The following is a 14898-nucleotide window of genomic DNA, read 5'->3' on the forward strand; positions in this document are numbered from 1 at the left end:
TTCTGAGCGTGGAATATCTCCCCTAATCAGTTTTGAAAGACTCTTTACGCTTCAGTGAGCAGTACTAGTTTTTGCCTATCACTTTATGGACCACATCATTTCATATAATCCAAATGTTCCTGTGTTTTATGTGCTTCTGCAGCCTTTAGATTTCTGGTTGAAGGAAGCCTGTCAAAGGCACCAAACAGCTGTTTGATGAGGGACTGTCTGTGTGTATGTGTGTGACAAAGAAAGGTGTGGAAAGAGAAGGGGAGAGCACATTTTAGTGTAACAGAGGCTTTTTTGTATGCATGTCATGGAGGTGCATCTGTGTTTGTAGCCTACCTGTCTGTTTTGTGCCTGACAGGTGTTTATTGCGTATGAAGCTGCTCGCATGAGGATGAAAACGCCAGTCAGCCATCTGGATATTTCCAGTTCAGCTGTCAGTCTCTGATATCATTCACTGATAAAATTACAAAGGCTTCTCATTTCCTGATAACTCCTGATAACAATAACAAAGTTATTGATTCCGATCTTATTACGGTCAGTCTGTGAACAGTGGAGCCACAAGTATAAATATTCTTATATGTGTAAACCATACACACTACATATTACAACTGAAAAAGTGTTAAATAGTTAATAGCTTTTTCATGCTTCACTCCCTCGGCCTCAGTCTGTGTGGATTCAATAATCAGTAAAGAAACCCCAGCACTGTATGTGGTCCCTGTCTGTCTCCCCTAGTTGTTTTTTAATGACCACTGTGGAAGGTAACCAATGACACCAAAGGAAAAACCGATGAAGGGGAAGCGTATTATCGCTGTGTCGTCTGCCTGGGTGAAACACGCCTTGCTACTGCCTTTCCCATGGGGTGGTGTAATGATTTCTGTAGGCCCGCAGAATAAACCTACCTGGCCCAAATAAAAATGATGGGAATTAAAACTTATCCCAGTGAGGAATGCTTGCAAGAGAAACCTGAACAATATACAGCATATTAAATATACAGGTTATTAGATTTCTCTTGAGGAGAAATATAGTGACAGGGCTAGACTCAATATATATACAGTGTATATATATATTCAGAAGATCTACGATGAATGTAACAACACGCTGTGTATTTGTTTGACTTTCAATACTTTGCTGAGCTTTTCTTTTTCTCTACTAGTGTGGGACATGTGTGGTACTAAATATTTCAGTGTAAATTTAACAATCCTTATGACATGTCTTTTGAGCCTTTTGCACTCTCTGCAGAGAATGCAGCCTTATTCCTGAAGTGACATTTTTAGTGACACATCATTTGATCTTTGCTTTTGGCCCTGGTTTTTAATTAGTATCACTCATCACGTCCCTTTAAAGTCACGGTCATCTCCTGCAGCTGTGTCAGGTCCAAGCTCAATGCTGTTTACCCCAAAACAAATGCTAATTGCAGCACTTAGACATTAGACAGGTTGAATGTCACAGCCACAGGGCCGCGCTGTAAAGCAATGGCATGCAGGTCAGATGCGACGGTGTTTTATAACATCACTGTAGGCTGGAGTAGGAAAAGTCTCACCATTTCTAGACATCCTTCATTATGCCTGGGAAAATTAACCCTTAATTTCTCTGCTCACGACTTAAATACAGGTTTGCATTTCCAGTTGGCTCTAAAATAATATTATAAGCAGGGTCCTCAATTAAAATAACAACAATTTGGCTGCTTTGTCTTTTGTCTGAACATCAAGAGGCACATAAATTTAAGTAAGTCCAGACACAGAAATTGATAGTTACCCAGCAATACGCCACAGTAGGATAGTCAGAACTGATTGCATGGAAGTAAAGAATAATGTGTATGATAAGAATAGATTTAAATTAAGATTTATATACATTTTAATTGTTAACTTTGGTTGACACAAGCCACCCTGTTTGTTGGCTTTTCAGACATTTCCATATTGTGTGAAGCCAACTTGGATATATCAGCACTTTGGGAAAAACACATTCATCAGCTTGTCAGAGTTAGGACTTGGATGTTGGTTTTATAAGCTGGAAAATGGCAAATATGTTCCTTCCATGTGACGTGAAAGCAGCATTAATTGGCTTGCCAACATTGTTATAATGAGACTGCATTGCAAACTTAACTTATACAGTAAGTCTCCTGTATTCTATGACATAAAAGGTCATCAGCAATCTTATCGCTTTGTTTTCTTTTTAACATTTGTGCAGCCTCACCACTAAACTCTGAGTAAACAAGTTCTGTCGTACCGTATTTATTCATCAGCCAACCTCACTGGTATGGTAATCATTATCTGAAAAATCTGCAGCTGGAAGCGTCACTGCAGATGAAGCTGAAAGAAGAGGATGTGACACATGGCTTGACTAAAAGCAGAGACAGGCAAAATGCAAACATGCATTCCAGCTCACTATAAAACACAGTCACGTGAATAACGTTTACCCTATTTGATCGAGGTTAAGAAACACTATATTAATATGATTAGTTGGGATATGTCAGGGAAGGCTGGAACTGATGATCCAGGGACCTCCAATAGCTTCCAAACACCTCACCCTGTCTACTCCCTCCTTTATACACTAGTTTGCTAAAATATCTACTTGCATAACTCTTGCCAAATATGATTAGCCTACAACCTGTATATTTTGTCCTCTAAATGTTTATGATTTTTCTTGTGATTTAAAAAAAAAGTATTTTTAATTGAGAGAATAAGACGTGTTGTTTCTGTAGAGGTGTGTTCACCGCCCACCGCTCTGTCAGCACCGCTCCATTCTTTCTGTCATCAGTGCAATCAGTTGTCCCTGTCTGTGATGCTGTTGGCACAACATAGGAGCACAACACAGGAGCGTGTGTGTGTGTGCGTGTGCGTGTGTGTGTGTGTGTGTGTGTGTGTGTGTGTGTAGGTCTATATGTGAAGGAGAAAAGTATATTTAATCACGTGTGTGTGGTTTGGCCATAGACCATCAGGTGTCTGCAGCAAACTTTTTTTTTTTCAGAGAGAGAGAGAGAGAATGTTTTTCCAATAGTGACTTAACATAGGGTGGCCATTTTTAAATGCCTCCTTTAACTGCTGTCTTGGTGGTTTTGCACAAGGGGGGAGGTGAGCGGTCTTCTGGGCATACTGATACATGCCAAAGACCCGTACCTGTCAGCACTTGAAGAGTGTGTGACATGTGTGTGACGGTGTTCGTGAGACCGTGGGGATGAGCTGTTCACTCTGATCCTGCACCGTGACAGTGGGGTATTCCTCAACAATAGGCTCACTCATTAGTTCAACCCAACCCACCTGCTTCTCAATAGGACCCTCATTTTACGTCTTTGTCCTCCTAAATTATAGCCGACTGTCAGTTGTCCATGGTTCTGCGTGTGAGCGAGAGGCAGCTTAAGTAGTGGGTAATGGATAATGGATAGGTAGGGTGTTGTGTCCAATTATAGGATAGGTTAATGTAACTTAATCTGTGGCACTGCGTTGTAGCAGACATACTGTAATCTCGAATGTTTCCTACATGCAGTAAGACCTACCAGATTTGCATCTAATTTACTTTTGTGTGGGAATTACTAAAGAAAAGAAAACCTGGGGTTGAGGTATGATCAGAAGTTTAATCAGTGGATTAGGAAGAGCTGTGTGTTTTGGCAAAGAAAAACATACAAGAACACTTGTCCTGTTAGGAGATCAATAATAACCTTGGAATATTGGAAACAAACTTCCTCCATCTCACTTTTACCTTACTACTGAACTAGTCTCAACATGTCCTTTATGTAATAGGACAAGACCAAACTTGGGCCTTATTTTTATAGTTGTCAAATGTTATCTTAACCCTTATACATTATGATAACATACGATACCATTTTGTTCAAACAACGCTAGCAACATTGCAATAGCAAAATATGGGCATTCAAATGATCAGATGTGCTTTAAAAGTTAAGAGTTTATCTAAAACACTTTACATAGAGGTAAAAGGTTAAGTGAGAGCACCCGAAATTCACATAAGAATCCCTCATTGTGCAGGTAAACTGGGTGCACACACAGTTTTGACAATGCTGCGTTCATGTGAATGGATGGTAAAGGTGGGAAAGATTTCCATGTTAACGACTTTCTAAGCGCTCACCTCACGATGACAGTCTTGGTCGTGTGGGGATTAAAATACTGTGAACTGACAATATAACAGTATATCAATTAAATTTGGGCTTAATTACACTGAATAAGTATTTGGTTGTTGTGATGTGGTCATGTTTGTTTGTTTGGTTTTCAGGCACTTCCATACTATCCAGTAAGTCAGATATACTGTACAAGAGCATTAGAAAAGCAGTGTTTTCCAGTCATAAATACAACTTGAAAGTTGATGTGAAAACCTTTTAAAAGTCAGAAACCTAATAAAAAGCATGGTAGGTTAAAGTTAAACAAGGAAGTCAGTCTGTCAACTGTGATTTATGTTCACTACAGAAAGTTTGGGTAATAACTTTACTGTTTGCCGTCATTTTCCTTCCAATTAACTTTGGCAAGTGTGCAGATGCGTTTAAAACCTGTGTGATCGACTGCATGCTTGTGGTTCTTGCACTGCCTATAGTGCCTCAGCAATGACCCCGCGTTCCCAGACCTCGGCACTTAATCTGGTAGGTGCAGGGTTATTGCTACCGAGATCCAAGTTGAAATAAACTGGGATTACCCTTTAAATTGGCTCATCTGAATGCATAGAGTTTCTTCTGTCTCCTCTGTTCATTGGATCGTGAGCTCTTTAACGTCAGTCTTTCACCCTGCTTCCCTTTGATAATGTGCTTGCTGGGATCAGAGGTGGCAGCAGTTAACAGATAGCATGCTAACCCTCCTAGATGAGCACTCGGTCATTAAAATGGGTGAAAACAAAGTCAGTCCACACCTTCATCCGCCATGCACAAAGAGGAGCTGACAATTATAGCTTACAGGAGTTGTTTGCTGTTTGTCACGGGCACAGCAGCCTTGTGATCAGCCGAGAAGGTTGGAATTAGTGATGCTCCGTACACCAGCTATTTAGGCCATGGCAGATTGAAAAGGCTAGAAACCCCACGGCTGAAGCTGGTCATCATGCTGATCCTTCGACCATCTAGTCAAAAGAAGAAACTTAGTTTGAAACCGCTGAGAAGAAAAGTATGACTATGAGGATATTTTTAAATCAGAATGCACTGATCGTCCTGCATGTATCTCACATATGATACTGTATGTGGTGCATAACGTAGAAGTTAACACCTTTGCTGTAGTCACACACAAAACTCAACATGACTGCACCTTCGCTGGCCGTTTTTCAAGCCTACACGCCCTTGTGCGAACCTCATGTTTGAGATGCGACGCTACCTCGGCCGCTCAGATCATCATGTGTCACCTTTAGCTGTGCTGTCCATTACATCAGCTCCAAACAAAAGACTAACAGCAGGGGAGCAAGGCAAACAGACTCTTACACCTTGTAAAAGTCAGTGATTAAAGTTAAATTAAAAGCTGTGTCCTTCATGTCACGATCGGGGCAGAGAAATCTTTACTTTTTCCTTTGATTTTCAACAACATTATACTGTCACTTTAGAAACGAAGCACTAAATGGATAGCTTGCATGTTATTTGTATTGCAAATGAAGGGGAATGGTGTAATGCTCTTTGTTTAAGCAAAAGATACTCTAACATTGAAATAAGGATGCACAGCTCATGCGTTAGTGGTTAGATGACCTTGAAAACGGAAATTAATATATGATGATTGAATTTTTATAGTATTGGGGGGTTTTATACAGTCACAGGAAAACAAACAACTAATCTGGCATGAAAAGGCTATTTCAAATTGTTAAAAACAAGACTAGGAGTCCAAAGCCACTGCAGCTCTGCGAGGCTGTACTTATAGGCACAGAGTGCTTTGTGTTAAGCGCTAACGTCAGCATGCTAATATGCAAGGACAATGCTAGTATGTTAATGTTTTGCAGGGGAGTAGAGTTATTACTGTTCATCCTTTGGGGACCATGAACGTCTGTACCAATGTCATGGAAATCTATCCAATCATCGTCGAGATACTTAATTAAAACCAAAACTGCAAAAAAAAAAAAGGTCTGGTGATCACCAACTAGATAACCAGCTAACTAGAATAAATTGCCTTGGAACCATGAATGTCGTTACAAAATTTGGTAATTTCTAGCAGATGATGATATATTTTGGTGTACTCTGATTTGACCTGCTGTTGGCGCTAGCGCGAAAGTCGGAGGGCCACTTTAGTCGTTACAATTGATCCTCTATGGATCCTGAGTAATATGTAGCAATCCAACCAGTAGTTGTGAAAATATTTCCCTCTGAACCTTAAATGTCAACCTCATGTTGGATCTACAGGAATCTTTTGGGGATTACTGAAGTCACGTGGATACTTTCTCTTGGGACCATGGATGCCACTACAAAATTTCATGGCCATCCAGTACTTGTTCATTATTTATTTATATATTCGCATTATGAGTATTACTACAGCTTTTCAATGTGACTGAAGTGCCAGAATACAGTCACTGGAACATCCGTTTCTACTTTGTAGTTCGATCGAATGATAACACCACCTCTGCTCAGCAACAGTTCCTCAGAAAATTCCACTCTACACCTGAGGTGTGGCAAAGTCAAAACATTTCCATACAGCCATACTTGTTGGCTAACCTAGCATAGGCCATAGCCACTAATATGCGTGCGTGTGTGTGGTCATGTTAAGCTAACTGATGCCTATCAAATACTTTTGGCCACTTCCTTTAGAGGATAAATTATTCAGTACCATTGCGGTAAAATCAAATTGCCTGTTAATAATGAAGATTACTGGCCTGAAAACTTGGCATATAAAATTGGAATTTAAAATTCATTTAGATTTAATATCCTGGGTCACAATGTGGTCATAATTTTATTTTTTCAGTCCCCGGCTATTGGTTAGAAAAAGCTCAAGATCTGTCAGATGCAATATATCGGAGATTTTTTTTTTCAGTTCAGCTGCAGTTCAGTGTTAATGATCTCTGAGACTGTATATTTGAGTTATTCTAGCCCCGGTTTAGCAACTGTGGCTGGTCTTGTGAGATGATACTCATTCGGCCTGATGCTCTATGTTTTCGGTCTTTTGATGTCTTCTGATTTCTCCTCCAGAGGAAACTGGTGTTCTTCCCTTTCCAACCCCGCCAGAAGGAGAAAACTGCTCTGAGCTAACTTGCACACAAACACACACAAACACACACACACACACACACTGACAAACCTGTCAAACACATACACAGTTATATACATAACTCCAGTAACGCAGTTAGGGCATGAGTTAAAAGGATTTGGTCTCATTAAAAGATTTTGGAGGACAGAGAGGAAGAGGGATCAGACTTTATTTGATAGCTTGGGGCTGGGGAGCAGAGTACTTCAATCACAGAACAATTGCTTTAAAATCACAGCCTCTTTCTGTATTAGCTTTCCCCTCCCCTCAGCTGAACTACTGAGGCTCCACGTCTGTTTGTTGTTCACACTGCTATGTATGATTGATTTAGCAGTGTTACGCTGCGAGGCCATCATCAAGTTATTTCTCCAAAATCAAAAACAAATCTCAAAGCTTTGTAGCACTTAAACTGGTGTTTTAAATTTTAAATTAGAATTGATTTAATGGGTTTTAACCAACATATTTATTTATTTATTTATTTTTGGTTCTGTTTTTCACCCCTAGATGAAGGTCACTGGAACCTGAGCATCTTCATATATTGGTCAACGATGACCCATATTAGAATCAATGTATTTTGTTAATGTAATTAAGGAATGCCTAATTCAGAATTTTCCTCAAAATAATTTTTGATTCCATACGAATGTTATTTAAAGTTTGTCATTTTGGAATCAAATAAGGCAAATATCAAGGTCTGTCTCTTAAAGTTATGCTAGCTAAGCTACTAAGCTATGGCAACAGCTAACAAGCTAACGTTAGCCAGCTAGAAAGAACGCTAATTTGATTATAATAGCAGATACTCTTTTGCATAAATATCAAAGATCAGCATAATTTGACTTAAAATCCTTTACAGAAACAGAAAACATTTTAAAGTCATCCTTTCAGATTAAGGGAAACGTTTTTTGTTCCTTTTCCTTGATTCAAGTTTACAGTGTCTACAATGAGAGCTGTGTCCAGGCACCTCCTTCGAGACTGACGGGAGCTTCCTGCACCACTTCCACCTGACGTAGCTCCCACTGGTAAGTGAGATGAATTTTAAGTAAAAATTAATGTAAATATAAAATAATAGACAGATATTACTTTTGGCCAAGGCCCTTAGTTACTCCAACCAACCACTCTCTCTCTCTCAAATCTATCGAGATTGGACTTCCGAGGTGAGAAATTGCCTTCCACCACTGCAAACAGTCTACCGTCAGCTTCTGGTGGGAATACAAGGTGGACAAGCAGCCCTTCAAGGAGACAGTAATAAAAGACTGCATGTTAAGTGAGTTTGCACAATGAACTATGGATTTAATGCCCCCTTTTAGCCCCGTTAAGGTAAAATAAGATTTTGATTATACAGTATTTGAGCTGGTCTAAGATTTATTTGTGTGTTGACCATCAAAAAAATTCAACAGTGCTTTTTGAGGACTTGTTTTGAATACTGACTAAACTATTATGGCCTATTAGGCTAATAAAATAGCTATGTATGTAAAGTATGAAATAACACGAGGAAGTCTCATTAATATTGTATGTTCACTCAAAGTTTAATTTTCAAGACATGCTGAGATATTGTATTTCACTTTATTTGAGGGGGCCTGAGGCTTGTCCCCGGCACTGTGCCTCCACACCTGGCCCGGTGAGTGCGTCATCGGGAGGTCCGCTGCTGGATAGGTATGCAAACAGGCACACACGCACACACACACACACACACACACACACACACACACACACACACACACACACGTACACACACAGACATATATCCACACTCACATGGTCACACAACACATTGCTAACCCCTGAGCCCCATATAAATTTTAATTACAGAAGGGTAAAGCAGTGAAGTGCAAATTCTGACACAATGCCCCAATTACCGAGCTGGTAGCAGTTTCAGGGGCCCAATTAGTTGCAGAAGGAGCAGCTGAAGAGTATCCTGTTAGGCCTTCTTTTTGCTAACAAGAAACTGTGACAAAGGTGAGAGAGCTTGCAAAAGACTCTCTTTGGATAATTAATCTGACCATTTAAAATGTATGATAAAGAAAAATGTTTTTCTCCACAGCTGTCTGTTCCTTACATTTGTCTTATGGAAGTGCAAGTCAGGACTCTTAATGAGTTTTAATGGAAATGAGCTAAGACTCTAAATACATGTGTTTACCACGAGAGGGCCTGAAACTCTTAAACTCCCACATGATGGAAACCCTCCCAGCATAGCTCATGTATATGCTTAACTTAGTGACATTAGTAATTGGGGCAGTGTCACTAGATCCCCTTAAAATACCATAAAAGAAACTTTGATGTACAAAGTTTTAGCCTATTAAAGTTTTTTATATAAGGATTCTCATTTAACAACAAATGGACACCCACTTGGTCATGGGTGTCTTACTTCTGGCTGGATGGTTTACTTTTTGAAGTACCAGTTCACCCAAAAGAAAGAAAGAAAGAAAAAAGCTTAAGCCAAATTTTGACAGTAAATGGAAAAATGTCTTTTTGTAATTTGGTGGAAATGGCTGTTTAGATTTAAAAGCATATGGTAAAAAAGAAAAAAAAAAGTCCTTTTCTGAGCCATGAAATGTGTCTTTGTGAGTCACACGTCAGTTATAATTTGTGTGAAAGTTTGTCTCGCAACTCTCTCAACTGAGACAACTCAGCATCGCTATGCAGTACGTGGCGATCCTGTGATTGTATGCTAGAGAACAGAGGCGAGCTGCGTTGTCTGGAGCACAAAAGAGCATCTGCATTTCATTATATGAAAAGGAGGTATGGAAATCCAATCGCAGAGTGTGTCTGTGTGTGTGTGCTTACACACGTGCAAATGCACCTGGCAAACATTAAATGTTTCTGCTGTTTGTGGTTGTTAAGAAAAACAGCAAACAGACAGTTGTTTGCCAATGCCAAAAAGCATGTTCTTTGTTTGTGTGCTCTGCATTCCTGTGTCCCTGTTAATGGTTGCTTTTTTTTTTTCTTCCTTTTTTTTTTTTTTTTTTTTTTTTACTCAGGACAGGAGTATGCAGCACTGTGGGGCTCTGAAATCTAATTTATTCATGAAGAACATAATAATCAGACAGTAGAAAGGAGGTGGGAAATGGGAACTATTCCTGAATGGTGATGGGGTGATGGGCTCCTACGTGTCCTTGGTGCCTCCATGGCTCAGCGGAGCAGACGCAGATGAATACACTCACTTTGAACAGGGTGACTGACAGCTCCTGTCTCTGTCTGCGTTTAATCTACACGCCGGGCTGTCTCTGCCCGATAAGCCTGAGTGATAAAGCCGCCACGGTGGAGAGAGAGGAGAGAGGAGAAGTGTTTAATTGCTGTTCTTCTTGTGGTCACTTGTCAGTCGTGGCTCTACACTACAGCTACAGGAGAGGACAGGTCAGCCGGGGTGCTGATGATAGATCATGGATAATGAGAGTGTGAGAAGTTCATGTGTCATACAAGTCATCGGGGCCAACTCCACCTCCCTTGAGTTGTCTTGTGTAGAAAAGAAAAGAAAAAGCAGCAGAAAGAAGACACTCCTCTTTAATCTGTGTGAGAGAGTGTTGGCTGTGATCTGTCGGCTGGTGGAAACGTCTTTCCGAGAGTGCAGTCTGAATGTCAGATGGGGCACAGGAACAACACAACAGTGACTCACTACCATGGAGCATCTTGTCCGGGGATGTCCTTAGTTGTAGCCTCTCGCCCTCCAAAGATCACCAAGCCTTTTTAAAATTAGTTTTGCCTTAAACCTTTTTGATTTTTAATTACGCACGCAGCTCCCCACACCTGATTCTGACCCACCTCTGCTCTCCGCACGTGCACAGATGAGATGGAAGAGGTGTGGTTACGGAGTTGGGAGATGGAGGGAAATGGGGGAGGGTAGATGATAAATCACGTCAGGAGCACACGAGGATGAGAGAGCGGTGCCATCGATCACCACTGCTGTGTCATAGAAACGCATTTAATGAGGAAATCTGGGTAGACAAGGGGCGGAGACAGCAGTCTGTAATTGTGGGCGGCTGTCAATCAATTTCAAACTCAGGCGTTTGGAAGAAGGTCTTATCCGGAGCAATTTAGTACGATACAAAAAAAGTCTTCATAAATGCAGGTATACAGCATTGTAATCAGAAAAGACCCCACAAAGATAGATGGAATTTAAAGTGTGTGCTGTGACCGAGGGGACCATTCAGCAGCGTGCTGATGGATTACCAGCCACGGCAGGTCATCAGTGAATTTGGCTGCAAGATATTAAAGGATCATTACAGTTTATTACAATTCTCATTTTTGTAGTTCTGGCTATAATTTCTTTTGGTTATGAAAACATTGTACTCATCAAAGTAACTGACGAGATCTGGGGATATGGCGACGTCGCGAGATAAGACGTCATACAGGACAAGAGGCATGAGAGGTCAGTCTATCAGTCAGGTTTTAAACAAGCCATCAATCCATCCAGGTATCTAAAGGCTTTACTTTGAGTTTAAACTGAACCACAGTGCACATGAAATTCGGCTAATAATCCCTCACACATCCCTCACAGCTAGTACGGTAAGTCAACGTTTGATCAGGAAGTCAGCCTGTAAACTCTCACGGATGTTTACAAGGGACAGTTTGGTTAGTAATTTTACTGTTTGCTTTCATTTTCTCTTCTAAATAGGTTTGGCTTGCCTGTGTATTTGTTTAAAACCTGTATTTTTGTCTGACTGGTCATGCTCTTGGTCCTGTTAGACCTTCTTGTAAAAATAAAATAAACCACAGTGCCCACGTTCACCCCAGTGCAATGGTGCGACTCACTTGAGTGTTTGTAATAGTTTTTGTCAGACATCAGGGGAGCTCCATAAAAGAGAGGAATAAGTTTTGTCTGGTTTTGGATACGATGAAAGTTGCTTTGTTTTTTCTTTTTGTGGGATTTGTCAACAAAAAGACACATACAGAACATCATTAGACTTTAATAAAGTCCGAGGCTGTCCAGCTTGTGTGAGGATGAACTGTGTACAGGGTATAGACTTGTATTGTAATGGCTCAAGATATGTTATTTTGCATTAAAAAGAAGAGTAATTTTGGCCCTGTGGTGGCCTATTGGAGTCTATAGAATGCGTTTTCTGTCACTCCAAAGTGGGCTAAATTATTTTAATGAGGATGTCAGGTGGTGAGTACGGTTCGGCTTTGTTAGACCCCTTTTAAGCCAAACAAAGGACTATTAGCATTTCTGCTGAGCGAAATACAAAAAGCCTTGAGACCCGTGGACAAGAGTACACGATGTAATTCAAGCTTCTGTGGCCTCAGGGGAGGCAGTATATTGAAGAGCTTTTATTAAAACGGAGAGAAAATGAAGAGTGATAGCATTTAATGTGGAGCGGTTTTGACAGTCTTATATGGTTCAGGTAATAGCATCCCACACGCCAGCGTCTGTTGTGGAAATGGAAAATGAGTTTTGGGGGGAGTCATTATAACAAGAGCTGCTCTTTGTTTTTACATGACTGAGATGACATACGAAAAGGCATCGGTAATTGCATTTCTTCTCCCCCTTTCCCTCCCCAAGTTCGTATTACAGGGGAAATATGAGAGGGCCGCTCGCATGAAGGGTCGTCTATGGCAGCTTTGACAGCCAATTTAGCCCTGCAGAAACAGACCAGTCCCTCCAGCACTGGGGGCTAGAGCTGTCACACATGCGCTCGCATAGAAAATACCTTTCTCTTTTAACCCTTCACCCATCCTTTTTCCATTAGCTGTATTCTAGCCTTGATTAGAGTTGGGTCAGATTCCTGCAACAGTCACTGGATAAACCTGCTACGTACTAAAATGTGGACTGAGTTTTGTTTTTGTTTTTCTTCCGTCTTGACCTCGCCTGTATTGAATCTGCGCAAATTTTTTTATTGTTTGAAAAAAAAAAAGTCTGTTGTGGATTTACGAAGATAAAAAAAAAAATCTCTGGACCAATCACTGTGGACAGAGATGAACGGTTTCTTATTTGGAATGTATTGCTTTTTCTGGGGGGGGGGGTTGCACTGAGCTTTTCTGCTTTTTTCTTCTTTTTTTTTTCTACATACAGCCACAACTGCCGAAGGGCAACACATTATGGGAAAGGTCTTAAAGGTCTTAAATGTTTTCTCAGTTCAAGCACAGTTTGGCTATGTGCCTTGTTTTGTTTAAAAAAGCGCAATATGGAACTTGTTTTAGGACAGTCTGGTGAGTGAAACTTATTCCCTCATCAGTGCCTGCCAGGATCTATACATCTTAGTAATTCACACATTGTAAATCATTTGTTTAATAAGGTTGTGTACAGGTTAAACAATGACACAGCATATTCATTTGTGAGCTTTAGTTATTTTTAATTTTTTTTTAAGCTTCGAAGTGACGCTGTGCTATGCTAGGCTAATCGACTCCCAGTTCTAGCTCTGTAGTTAACACGCTGACATGAGACTGCTATCAGAATTCCAAATCAAACACTCAGCAAGAAAGCAAACAAGCGTCTTTTACCAAAATGTCAAACCATTCTTTTAACATTGAAATAGAAGAGACTTATCTTCTCAGTGTTGTTATTCTGTGTAGCTTTTCTCCTCTACAGCATTGCCCTCCTGGAGAGGCTTCATAACAAACGTTTGATGGATGAGGAGGAGATACTTTGCCTGCGCTGGATACAACGATGCATTAGAAGTATAAGTCACTGATTTAGAGATAAATCCATTTCATTTGCTGAGCCGCGGCAACGTGATGAGATACGGTTCGCAAGTTTATCGCGCTGCTCCGTGGAGGTGAGTTTGTGCCCACTTTAGCTGCTGTAAATCAACAAGGAGGTTAGAAAAATCACAGCACAGCATCAGATAGCTTCCAGTCCTTGGCTAACCTTCACTGTGAGTGTGTGTGTGTGTGTGTGTGTGTGTGTTTTTGTGTGCTTTGCGGAGCGGGTCTTTATCTACTGTGCATATGAATTAATATACACGGTGGGAAATTAATATGAGGCTTTGTTGTTTTCTCGATACTTCACCGTCACTTCTCATCCTAACCCCAAACGAGTGAGACGTTATCAGTGACAACTTCCCCTCCAGGTGTGCATGGTATGTGATATATTAATTAACACACGCTCGCTGCCACAGACCTGCCCTGCTTTCAAAGGCAACGCTTGCTCACTTAGCCTTTTCAAAGCCGGCACGTGTTACTGCAGCTGCATACTTATGGCCAAAGCACCACACACTGCTGACACACATACATACACTGACACCGATACTTGCACAGATACACGCGCACACAAATACGCAGACTCATAACAATATGCCTGGGTTAGGCTTCTCTTTCAAAGGATGCCTTTGTTTTGTTTTCTTGATAGGAAACACAAATCCCTGCCGAACGTGAACAGCAGCAGGGTCAAAACCATGTATGATCTTTTACAAACACAGGCTGCATTCAAATTCACGCTAATACAAGTATGAGGTCAGGAGCCAATACACAGGAAAACAGATCTGGTCGGTGTAACACCGCCACAATAAGCTCACGTGAGCTCTGCCGATCCGCAGCTGATCGTGTAAACCCATGAGAAGAGAGCTCAAATGTTGGGGCTTTGCTCTATATTAAACAGCACAACAGCTCCTAGTGGTTTACTGTAATATTCTTTTTTTTCCTTCTTAAAGTTTGGAACAAAACACCTAACTACTGAATAAAACATAAAAGGCTTTGTTGTTAAGCCCGCGGTCAGATGATTCTTCTGAGAAGTTAATGCTAGAAACTGGACTGTGTGCTGGGTTTCTCTGCTAACTCCTCTGCTGTTTGGAAAGGCTGAAAGGAAAGTCAAAACCTGTTGGGCTGGCACACAGATAGT

Source organism: Xiphias gladius, chromosome 20 (genome assembly GCF_016859285.1).
Source record: "Xiphias gladius isolate SHS-SW01 ecotype Sanya breed wild chromosome 20, ASM1685928v1, whole genome shotgun sequence".
Taxonomy (NCBI): Eukaryota; Metazoa; Chordata; class Actinopteri; order Istiophoriformes; family Xiphiidae; genus Xiphias; species Xiphias gladius.